Raw genomic sequence first — 10,654 nt, forward strand, 5'->3', positions numbered from 1 at the left:
TATTTGTAATTTCATAATATTATGTAATAAAATTACTTATACGCACAAGACAGTAGTAGAAAAACAAGTCTTTCGGTATGGGCACGACAAAAAAGGCGGATTCACTTGAATCTTAAGGTATTGAGCCTGGAAACCCTAAATCTTTGAGCTGCGCGTTTCTGTTGCAGTGGTCGCCTATTGGCCGATTGGTGCGATATCGCTTGACTAATACTTATCGATGCTGTAAATAGGAATATCGAAGTTCTTGTTATTTCTTTCGCGCGGCACTGTCATTATTGGTGCCTCAACGTCGTCACGGTCGCATGGATCGCACCATGGTGCGTGATCGATTGTCTGCTGCTTTGGGTGCCAGAGTCGAACTGGCGTGTAGCCTTAACGTCGTGGCAATTTTTGTTTGGTTCATGTTTAGAAAAAAAAAAAACAGAAAGCTTACGTCAGAAGCAAGCCACATAGTTTAACATTACCGACATTTAAAGCATGAGTGGTTGAAATGCTTGATGGCAAATGGTCTGTACGTACGAGCGCTTGTGTGGATGTGAAGCCGTGTGTGGATGTGAAGTCGGGGGAGCCCGAAGTTCGCCTATGTTGGTGCTATTACCTCGAAGCGTACATGAAACGCAATAATCGCTAACAGTGTTCTAGACTAGAACATTCGACAGCACTTAATAATGGTTGTTAGGCGAGGCGGGGGTAAGTCCTGCTGACTGAGACTAATCGCATGGGGTCACATTGGCTGAGGGTTCTGCAAAACGGCTCTTAGCCGTGTGTAATCGGCTTGTTCAACGTCCGACTGACTGATTGTGGCCTGCTGGTCATACACTTTTATTTTCTAGTCTTGCAAGGACGCGACGCTTTTTTGCTTGACTTGTGTTTGTCTCCAAGCAGTGCCACAGCATAGCCCCCTTGGCCCACATAAAACCGAAGGTACTTTGATTTTCATCTTGTCAAACTAGCATATTTTGCTCTTTATTGTCAACAACGCGTAATTCAAATTAGATCAAAGTCCGGACGGATCTTTGTAGTAGCTATATTTAAATTTAAAAAAAATACCATTCTGGTTAACTGAAAGTGATGCAACTCAATAAGCTTTTGAGGGAATTTCTACGTTCACGTTTTTGTAACGTATTAGTGGCCAGCTAGCATAGCCAGCATCATGCCTAATAAAATATTAGTTAATAATTTTAATTTAATTGGCGGGTCTGAGTGCGGTAGAGAACTCGTTGTTGATTAAGAAATTTTGTGACCTAGCTTCGATATTATCCAGCGAATGGCAGCTGTTCATTCCAACACCTTTCATATGTGTACAGAAAAGTAGAGTTTTCCATGTTTTGAATGCTATCTCTTAGCTGGGTGGATCATATCTCTACTTTGATGCACTAGTATTTCACAAATTATGCGTCTTTATATTATGGAATTATTATATTCTATTAATCAGAAATTAAAAGCGTTTTTTGAATGTTTTTTTGCCTTGCTATTTGCTGTAACTTTATATATAAGCATTTGTAAAAAATCAATGTCTTGCAAAACCTGAACATGCATTACGTTAGTCTGCTGCGTGAGCATACTAAAGATGTCACTATCGCTTTCATTAATACGCAGGAAGTCTTCTTTGTCAAACATACAGATATTCATTATAGTAATTATAGGCACATCAACTGAATTAGATAGACCTAAAAACTAATAGCACTAAGTACAAGTCCTGTACCGCAAACACCTAATTTTCATTCAATTTGTGCAACGGTAAATCATTTACTCACGATCACTAGAAAATCGGATTTTACTTTGTCCTAGATATTTAAATGATAGCATATTTGGTATACCCGTACTATCATGAGGCTAACAAGAGTAAAACTGCACAATAGTACACGCCAGGCCGTGTATCCCTTAGGGAATAACGATTTACGTGGTACGTGTGTTTTGTAAATCGTCTACGTACGCTCAAGTCACTACGCCCCACGCTCCAGTAAAATTGCGAAAATCCGTCGGCAGCGACCCTTCCGGTGTCGCTACCCTTTACCCGCATAACGTGATGCCGACTGCATCCTGTTGTATGGACAGGTGCTTGCTTGGACAGGAGAAGATGCTTCAATAATAGTGATAGTCCATCATTCATATAGCGTCATGACCGTTATTTTGGTAAGCCAATTACTAGAGTTTGTCGCAGATGACCGGGCGGTCAGCACGTTAAAACGCAGAAAGGTCGAGGCTTTTGGAAATTGTTCCACAGGTAGAACCAAGTACGAAGCAAGCATGTATTTTGTATATCGCGTGTCCGGACATGCACTTCAGCTTTGACGCAACAGAACAAGACGTGCAAAATGGACCAGAGAACGTTCGGAACTTAAGCAAGCAGCGTTATCCGTTACATGCATATCTGGCTTCAAGAAGCTTCAACCGTTGGAGGATCAGTTTGAAGAGAATACCGGAAGCGTATAACGTCGTCATCAAGATGGACGGACAGCAAGTCATATATTTGCAGATTTTCGTCTGTCTAGATTCAATAATAAATACATGCTACTTGCGCCATTTATATAAAATCGAGCAGGTATATGCCTGATAAATGTGGCGAACTCTCGAAAGTGACTTGTAATAGTGATAGAAATAAGCACGACCGTTTATGCCGTGTCTAATAATCGTTTATATGCGGATGGACGCAGCACAAGAAAGATTATCACGAGGTTATTATCAGGCTGCAGCTGTGTCGCTCTGGAAGCTTCCAGGCTTAGGCATATGACACATTTATGTAGAAACAGCAAATTATCCTCAGAGGAAAGAATTGACTTTAACTCGTTACTGTACCTAATTATCTTGGACTTGCGAGCTGGTTAGCTTCCAGTCACTAATTTGTGTATTTGTATATTATGAGACAAAACCATTCCTAGTTCACTATTGTACGGGTACGATTCGTGTGTTCTTAGCGTATGACCTACTGCATATATACTACAATGACCGTCTAAATAATGTTATACACCTTCGTCAACAGAAGGACGTTCGTCTCCTCTTGTACCACTAAGGATCTGGTACAGTCAAATGCGAGAGATACTGTAGATTGAATGAGCGTACCGGGGAAACGGTGCCACGTATGCTACTGTTTGAGTAAAAAACTACATATTTTTCTTCTATTCTAGGATTATATATTATTCACAACCAATAGTGATCAAGACAATGGCATAACCAAGAAACGCAAGTTCCCTGTCGTGTTTTAGAATTCAGAACCGCATTCCCATCGTTGATAGAGTACGCCAACCCGTCAATAAATTTGAATGAAGCCGGTAGACAAGATAGCGTTTAGTTCCCACAGGTATTGTCAAGTTTTCCCATAGCCATCGGAACCCAGCCAATCAGGCAAGCTAAACCTCAGTCAGCGTAGTTAGCTGTAGCATAGCGAAAATGAGTCGCATTTTCCACCGATTCACGCCCGTTTGCTTCGACCAGAGATCGGAGATAAATTATATAACGGCATATCTGTAATGGCTTGAGCCTGAAGGCCCCGCGCACGAATTAAAATTCCACTTGGACAATATTCGTTGTGTATAATTAAGCTGTTTCGAGATTTTGGAATATTTCAAGATATTCGGGCACACGGACCGAAATGCCGCGGAGTACAATTCGATTTGCTTTTGTTGCCTTAAAAATCAAATATGATGACATATTTTTTTCCTCAGATCGATGAAGATACCATCGCGGGCCTGAACATTTGACGAATTAGCCCGAAGGCCATTGATGGGCATGTAAATATGCATCGAAATGTGGACAGCTTGAAACAACTGTCAGAAAGCTGCTTTTATCCGATATTCTTTCTGGGTGGGTGGTATAGATGAAAGGCTGGAATCATCGCAGCCAGATGAGCTGAAATATTCAATATAAAGCCTTTAACGATGGAACCTTATTGAACTATGTTGACGTAATAATACTATAGTAAGACTATTTGAGCTATCCATCAAAAGCAGACAACGTCAGGGGTTTCATGTTGTCCCGTGAAAACATTCAATGTATCATCTTTTTGGTTACACCGACTGCTTTCACTGTCGGTGTAAACGGAAGAAAGATTTTTACCGTGGAGGACATAGCGCTGTCCTTCAGTAACGAATACGCTAATGCGTTCTTCGATGATTATATCAATCGAGGGGGCCTCTGCAATCGTGGATTTTTAACTGAATAAATTAGTTATGATCAGTTATCAGTCCATTACATCGAAGCGACCTTTTCTATAATATGTTAAATCAATATAATTCCGTGAATTTCTGACACTGGTGAAAAGGTAGCGTAAAAACGATTTTTCTGCAAAACATCAGCTCATTGATACCAATCGCTATAGACTAGTATCTCTAGTAGGTTCGAGCAGATTTGTTTTATCCAAAGCGTTGCGATACGACGAACTCCAATACTGGCCCGTTACATACAGTGGAGCGAACATGCAACTTTCCATAAAACTCACTGAATATTTAATAAAGCAAAATGCGTCTATTTTTGTACAGGCGTCGCCAGGTTGGTTTATCGGAACGTGTATCGCTCGCCGAGTCGACGAGTTCAACCCTTTAAAATGTGGGCCGGCACTTTTTCGTGTCTGAGCTCATCCATTGCTTATTCTTGTAAAGTGGCATCCGTCACCCAAGCGCCCTCTTGTTTGTTTTTGCCAACAAATGAACGGTCTAACGGTCGGCCGACGATGCGATTCGTATGCTATTCAAAGGCAATAACCTTCCATCGATGCCCTGCTCTTGCCCTAACGTTTCCCTCAGCAGGAACATGGTAACAAGAGATAAAGCGGATGACGCGCAAAAAGCCGAAAAGGACGACGAAGGCCAAGACCAAGATAACCTATACCAAACCAGTGCTATGGCACGAGATGGCTTAGCAGACAGAACGGAAACAGCAACGGAGGCACAAGTATGCAGATAAGATACAGGCTTTTCGTACTCTGTCGTACCTGCATACGCAGCACTAGCGGGTAAACGCTGCCGCATGGTAGCCAGAGCTGACCGAAAGTTCGTCGACCTACCGGTAACTCGAATAACTACTTACGCTTTGTCTCTGATTCGGGCGGACGAACGGACGATGGGTTTGGTCGTACCTCGCTTAGGTGACAGCGCAGCTACGGCCTGGCGAAATAAACAGCATGACCAGCCGCTGCTAACGTGTACCAGTAGCTTCTTAATAACGGCAAAGCGACCGCACGGCGTAAATCTTGCCGCCACCATCACTGCCGCGCTTTGCTTGGCTATTGGTCAATTAGTAGACGAAAGCGGCAGTAAAGGCAGAGAAGCGGTCGAATAGTGCGCACGGACCGGGAAGATTCGACCCAGAAACTGGGTTACAGCCTTCTTTTATTTCAACGGCCAACGTCCGAAGGCCGGAGTGCCGGTAGTGAGACCAAGGTCTATACTACGAATAGTATAGGCGATATAAAGATTAGGGCCAAGACATTGCCGGTTAGCGCTCGCAGACAAAGGCCAACATCGGCAAGGCCGCTGCTGTGCTTCAAGTCTTGCAACGGTAGGATGCCACTGCCGTTATGGGTCTCCGGCGATGAAGGAAATTTGGGGCCTTTCGGCGGCAGTAATGGCCGCATCACAATATACTTGAGGGCAGGCACAACTGCGTGGAGGTGTTAGGTCGAAGGACACCCAGCGGGATACAAAAGAGATATTTTAGGGGGCGATTCTTCTTTAGAAGGAAGTTACAAATAGGGAAGGAACCGGCAGGCGTCTATGGAAGATCGGTACGGAGTCGGAACTAGGAGAAAACGGAAGGTCTAAAGGCCACCTAAAAGTATAAACAGGTTAAAGGGCGAGAGCTACCATCGCCTGCAAGCAAGATGAAGCAAACGGGTAATAGGATTTTCAGTCTGGGCTTTACGCAACGGGATCTTGAGAGCATATCCAATAATTGCCAACAATGGTACAAAGGTAACGGATCCTAGCAAACCTGCGGACATAAGAACGGGCACGTATGAATACATTTATGATCGTTTATCTCATAGCTGCTGTCAGTGTCTGTATATCTAGCGATGCAACAGCACTATCATCATTAAGGGTACAAGATGCGGAAGATATTCGCTGGAATGGTGGAAATAGGGAAGAGAGAACAATGGTGTAAATGATGTCACCAAAGCAGCGCCAGTTAAGAAGCGTTAGGCTCTATTCATGTGCTGGCAAAGACAGAGCGTTGTCAGATCGACGACTAGGCCGAGGCGAGCTTGGAACTATCAATAAGCGGGCTAAATGGTCTAGCGCCAGTCACCCATCAAGAACCCGGCAGTGCTTCCCGTTCGTTAGTGGCAAATAAGCAACGGGCTACTGGGCAGAGCAATGGGCAGAAGACACTCTCCTAGCAACAAAACCGGAAGTGTTCCCTGTGTGCTGCTCTAACATGAATGTGTGAAGAAGGAAACCTTGGTGGAACGCGGAGTTGCCGTTTTCTGCTATAGAGCATACGTCGATCGGCGGAAGGACAGACCCGTACAAACGTTCGAAGCCACTGGTTGGTTAGGGATAACGAAAAGAAAGGATAGTGCAACTCGGAGTAGAAGAGAAATATCCGTTTCTCTCTGCGGGTTACTTATATTCATTACGCATTAATCTCGGGAAGAGTAGCAGCAACTAAAACGAAAACCCTTTTGCAGCTTATATAAAAGAGGATGGGCTATAAGGCTTGCAGATCATTGGTGAAGCCTTACTTAGTCGGCTAGGGCACTCTTCACTATGCAGTGGATCGGAAATCCCCTCGCGGGGCAGCTTTTCTCTGACGCAAGCTCTCTGCATTGAAAGCCACTCATTGAAACAGCTAGCGGCTATATTGCTATCGCTGACCTCGCGAGTACCGAAAGACGACCTCATGATGACATATGAAGTGTGGATACGTTAAATATGATTATGTGTACATAGCTTTAAGAGAACTAGTATAACTGTAACAGAAAAGCGAATTAGATAAATAATCATTAATACATTTCATGGCTATTGGGATGTGTCTCTCCAACGTAGCTTGTTTATTATTACTGTTTGCACTTCGTGTGGCAATGCACTGCTAATATATATTACAAACCTTATGTCAAATTAGCTGAAATAAGGGCTTAGCTTTCTAATAAAATATTCCATCGATATCAATCGATAATTTATCTTCTCAAATAAAATAGGTTCCCTAAGGTCTTCGATTTAAAATAGTGTGCCATATTTATCAACAAACTATAACATATTGTTTCTTCGATTAAAAAATCTGTGAAACAACGCCGCAGAGGCGCAAGTCTTCTTTGTAAAATTTCAGGTATAAAGCAATTATACGCGCTTGGTACGTCGCACAGAATAAACAGTCCAACAAAAACCATCGCTGAAATTCATTAGTTACGAGTAGTTCGGCACTAAGGGAATACGTGTTGCGTTACGAGGTACGCTTGAAGAAGCAAACATCACAGATAACGTTTGTCTTTAGCCCTTTTACAGATTTTTAACGAACCTCTCTACCGGACATTTGTCGATCCCGATTTACATGTTACAGAAGCACAATTGAGGCAAGTACAGGGGAACTGAATAGTGAAATTCTGATCAACAGGTTTCCACAAGGAGCTTTGTCCTTATATGTACTTTTATACAGTTAGCAGTCACGCAGCGATGAGAAGGTACGTACTATCGTTTCAGAATTGACCTAATCTGATAGTTCAGTAATGAATACAGTTATTTTATTTGCGAAAATTGGTCGGATCCTGCTTTCGCAAATATCTAAGCAGACATTGGCATGAGTATGCTAGTACTGATGCCAGTAGGTTTTAATTTATCTTTGTAGATACATAAAAAACATATCCTCTACCTAGAAATTTAGCTGAATATTAACTTATTGTAAAATCAGATGTCAAAGAAAATATATTTTAGCAACTTTGTCCTAAAATACGATAGTTCTGATACGTGTTCTACAACACTGAACATTACAATCGTTTCCACAATAGGGTCTATGTTGTCCCTTTGTTAAGCTACAATGAAGTCAATCGTATTGTATTGTACATACACAAATGGCACCACTGCTACGATCAACCTGCCTATGACTGTGTTTTTCTTAAAAATACTAGAAATATGGTACTGAATGTAACTTTCACAAAAGTCAACAAAATGCGGGTCAACATTAGTCGCCATCCGGCACAACGGCCGCTCTGTTTGTAAACTCGAAGCTCCGATCAGAAAATGGAAAATGTCACTGAGGCGTGCTGGAATGTAAGTGCGAAACGTAAATGCTTCAGATAGAGATACCTATATAGGAAACAAACTTATAATCGAAAGCGCGCGTAAGTTTGCCGATGACCGAGTCGTAACGAGATGCTGCAGACTTTCAGAACAGCGACGATACCATCTCGTTGAGATGTTATCATCACAAGCAGTTTCTGTACTCAAACATCACATTGATTAATGGGTTTTCCAGTGGGAGAACTCACGTTCAACAGAACAAACAAACAAACAAACAACAGAACACTGCTGTTTAATGTAAAACGAAGCTAACAGGTAATACCCCATTTTACAAATCATATTTATGCAAATTATGAATAACTACAAGACTACCATATAATTAATATATTTAGCCAAGCAATTGAGCAACCGTTTACATTTTAACCACGTTCTATTGACTAGATCTAATTTTTTTTCTTATCTATCGATTCTATATTGAAGATTTAAGGTGTTTGGTACACTAATTCCCACTGATCGCTGACACTTCCAGACGCATCCTTAAAAATTTCTTTCAAGAACAGATGGGGCCATTATATACTGTAGCCAAAGGGCTGTCTGGCATTGCTGCAGAGAACACTCACGTTATGGAGAAGAAGAAAACCGCATCAAATAGGGGGTTGTATCCGTCACATACACAGATTAACTCACTCACTTACATGCCCTCTCCATCTATACAGACTTGCTCCTACAACGTATGACGAGCAAACAGTGCCGGCGAGTCCTTCGTTTTCTGGAGGCGGTCAGTAAGGCAGCCCTCTCAATTCAATGATTGGAGAGGGTTCCTTCTCAAACCAGGAACCGATCGGCACACCACGACATCAAACCCAACTGCCGACCAGGTTCGCCGTTGAGTTTCTATCGACGCCATTGCTCCTGCTGCCACGACGGATGGGCCACCGCACTTCTCACCACTCACTTTCGGTCAGTGCTCAAGAAGTCTTCGTCGTTCTAATGACCTGAATTTTTTCTTCCTTTTTTCACCGAGGCTCCTTCTCCACTACACTTACGACCGCCACTCTCTCGTTCACTTTTCCTGCCATAGAATACGGATACACCAGTAGCTTCATCAGGCCACAGACGCCTTTTTTTTTACACACACACACACATTGGTCTCACACTGATCTTCCACGACATCTTTTCAGGCCCCGCCTTTAGTTGCCCGTCGCCATAGCAGCCCTTCCCATTTTCTCTCTGGCTGAAGATCCTCTAGGGTCATTCAAAAAGAGGTTGATCGAATTCTTCCCTTCGTGTAGTTCAGAGCAGCGCGCGGCTTCACTCTTTTTCTCTGTGCACTGCAGCGCAGACTGCCCTCCTGTTCGATTCGTTGGATTCCTTCTGCTTCCTCCATTTCTATTCTTTTTTCCTTTTCCTCATATGAAGTTCCGGCCGACTGCCGTTTTACGTAGCTTTTCAGTTCGGTTCTGCTTCTTTGGCCGCCGCTTCTACGTCGCATTCTCCTCCGCCATTTCACTTTACCGGAAGCAAATTCATCATCGCAACAGGGAGCTCCGTCCGTTCCGAGCAGACAGGTATTATCACAGCAGAAAGCGGAAAATAAGGCGAAATGTAAGGCAGACCAAAGGTGCGGATCTGCGAGACGGCCCGAAAAACTAAGGGACTCTGGCAAAGTTTACAACCGTTCACTACTTGGGTCGTTCTTTTTCAACTTGTCCTAAGTGCGCTTTGCCTTAACCTCCACTAGCAGTTAACCATTTCGGGATCTGGAAATGAACAGCACGAGAGTGGTATCGCAAGTGTTATAGTTAAGTACTTATGTTAAGTTAGTTTGATTTCACGTCAATTGTTTTATAGAAGCTGAATGAATAGAACGAATGGAGGGAAAAATACAGTGAAATTAAGCGGATTTAAGCCTACTTAATACATAGACGTATGATTGAAATACTGTAAAAACAAATGGGATATGATGCGCAACGAACAATATTTTAGTTCAAGTTCCAGGGAATTAAGCCTTTTTAATAGGAATGCACAACGCTTATAGGAGCCTTCTATTTTTTAGATATGGCCAAAGAATGCAGTCTATATAATGTGTATATAAAGCAAATTTCTCCAGATATTCATTATCACCAATAACGAATATCTATGAATCAATGAGGTACATGGGAGGTTTTGCAGTCTTATGCAAGACTAACTATAGTTGAGCGGTTTTTTTAGGTAATATGATGTGCAAATTATTTTTATGCTTTGTTCTGTAAGTAAATATCTAAACAATGAGGTTTATTTTAAGGCAAAAACGAACAAAATTGATATTTGATGAAAAATATTTCAGATAACGTCAAAATTTAATTTGTATCTTTAAGGGAAGGTGGAATTTCAACCAAGGTTTAATTTCCCCCGAGATACATTTCCCTGTGTTGTTTTACCTTCCTTATTGTTTTAAAATAAACTTCGTTTCTTTTTTCGCCTTAAAATAAACCTTATTATAT

At 42.2% G+C, this 10,654-nt stretch overlaps 1 long non-coding RNA gene across 1 annotated transcript in view; it reads right to left on the reverse strand.

Moving 5' to 3' along the window:
* The window catches only part of LOC147752387 (uncharacterized), a 34,316-nt gene that overhangs the window by 4,277 nt on the left and 19,385 nt on the right, over nt 1-10,654 (reverse strand). The window contains exon 2 of the long non-coding RNA XR_015314197.1: nt 8,792-9,931. This is a non-coding gene — a long non-coding RNA (uncharacterized LOC147752387). The remainder of the gene's footprint in view (nt 1-8,791; nt 9,932-10,654) is intronic.

Source organism: Varroa jacobsoni, unplaced genomic scaffold (genome assembly GCF_002532875.2).
Source record: "Varroa jacobsoni isolate VJ856 unplaced genomic scaffold, vjacob_1.0 scaffold_1281, whole genome shotgun sequence".
NCBI lineage: Eukaryota > Metazoa > Arthropoda > Arachnida > Mesostigmata > Varroidae > Varroa > Varroa jacobsoni.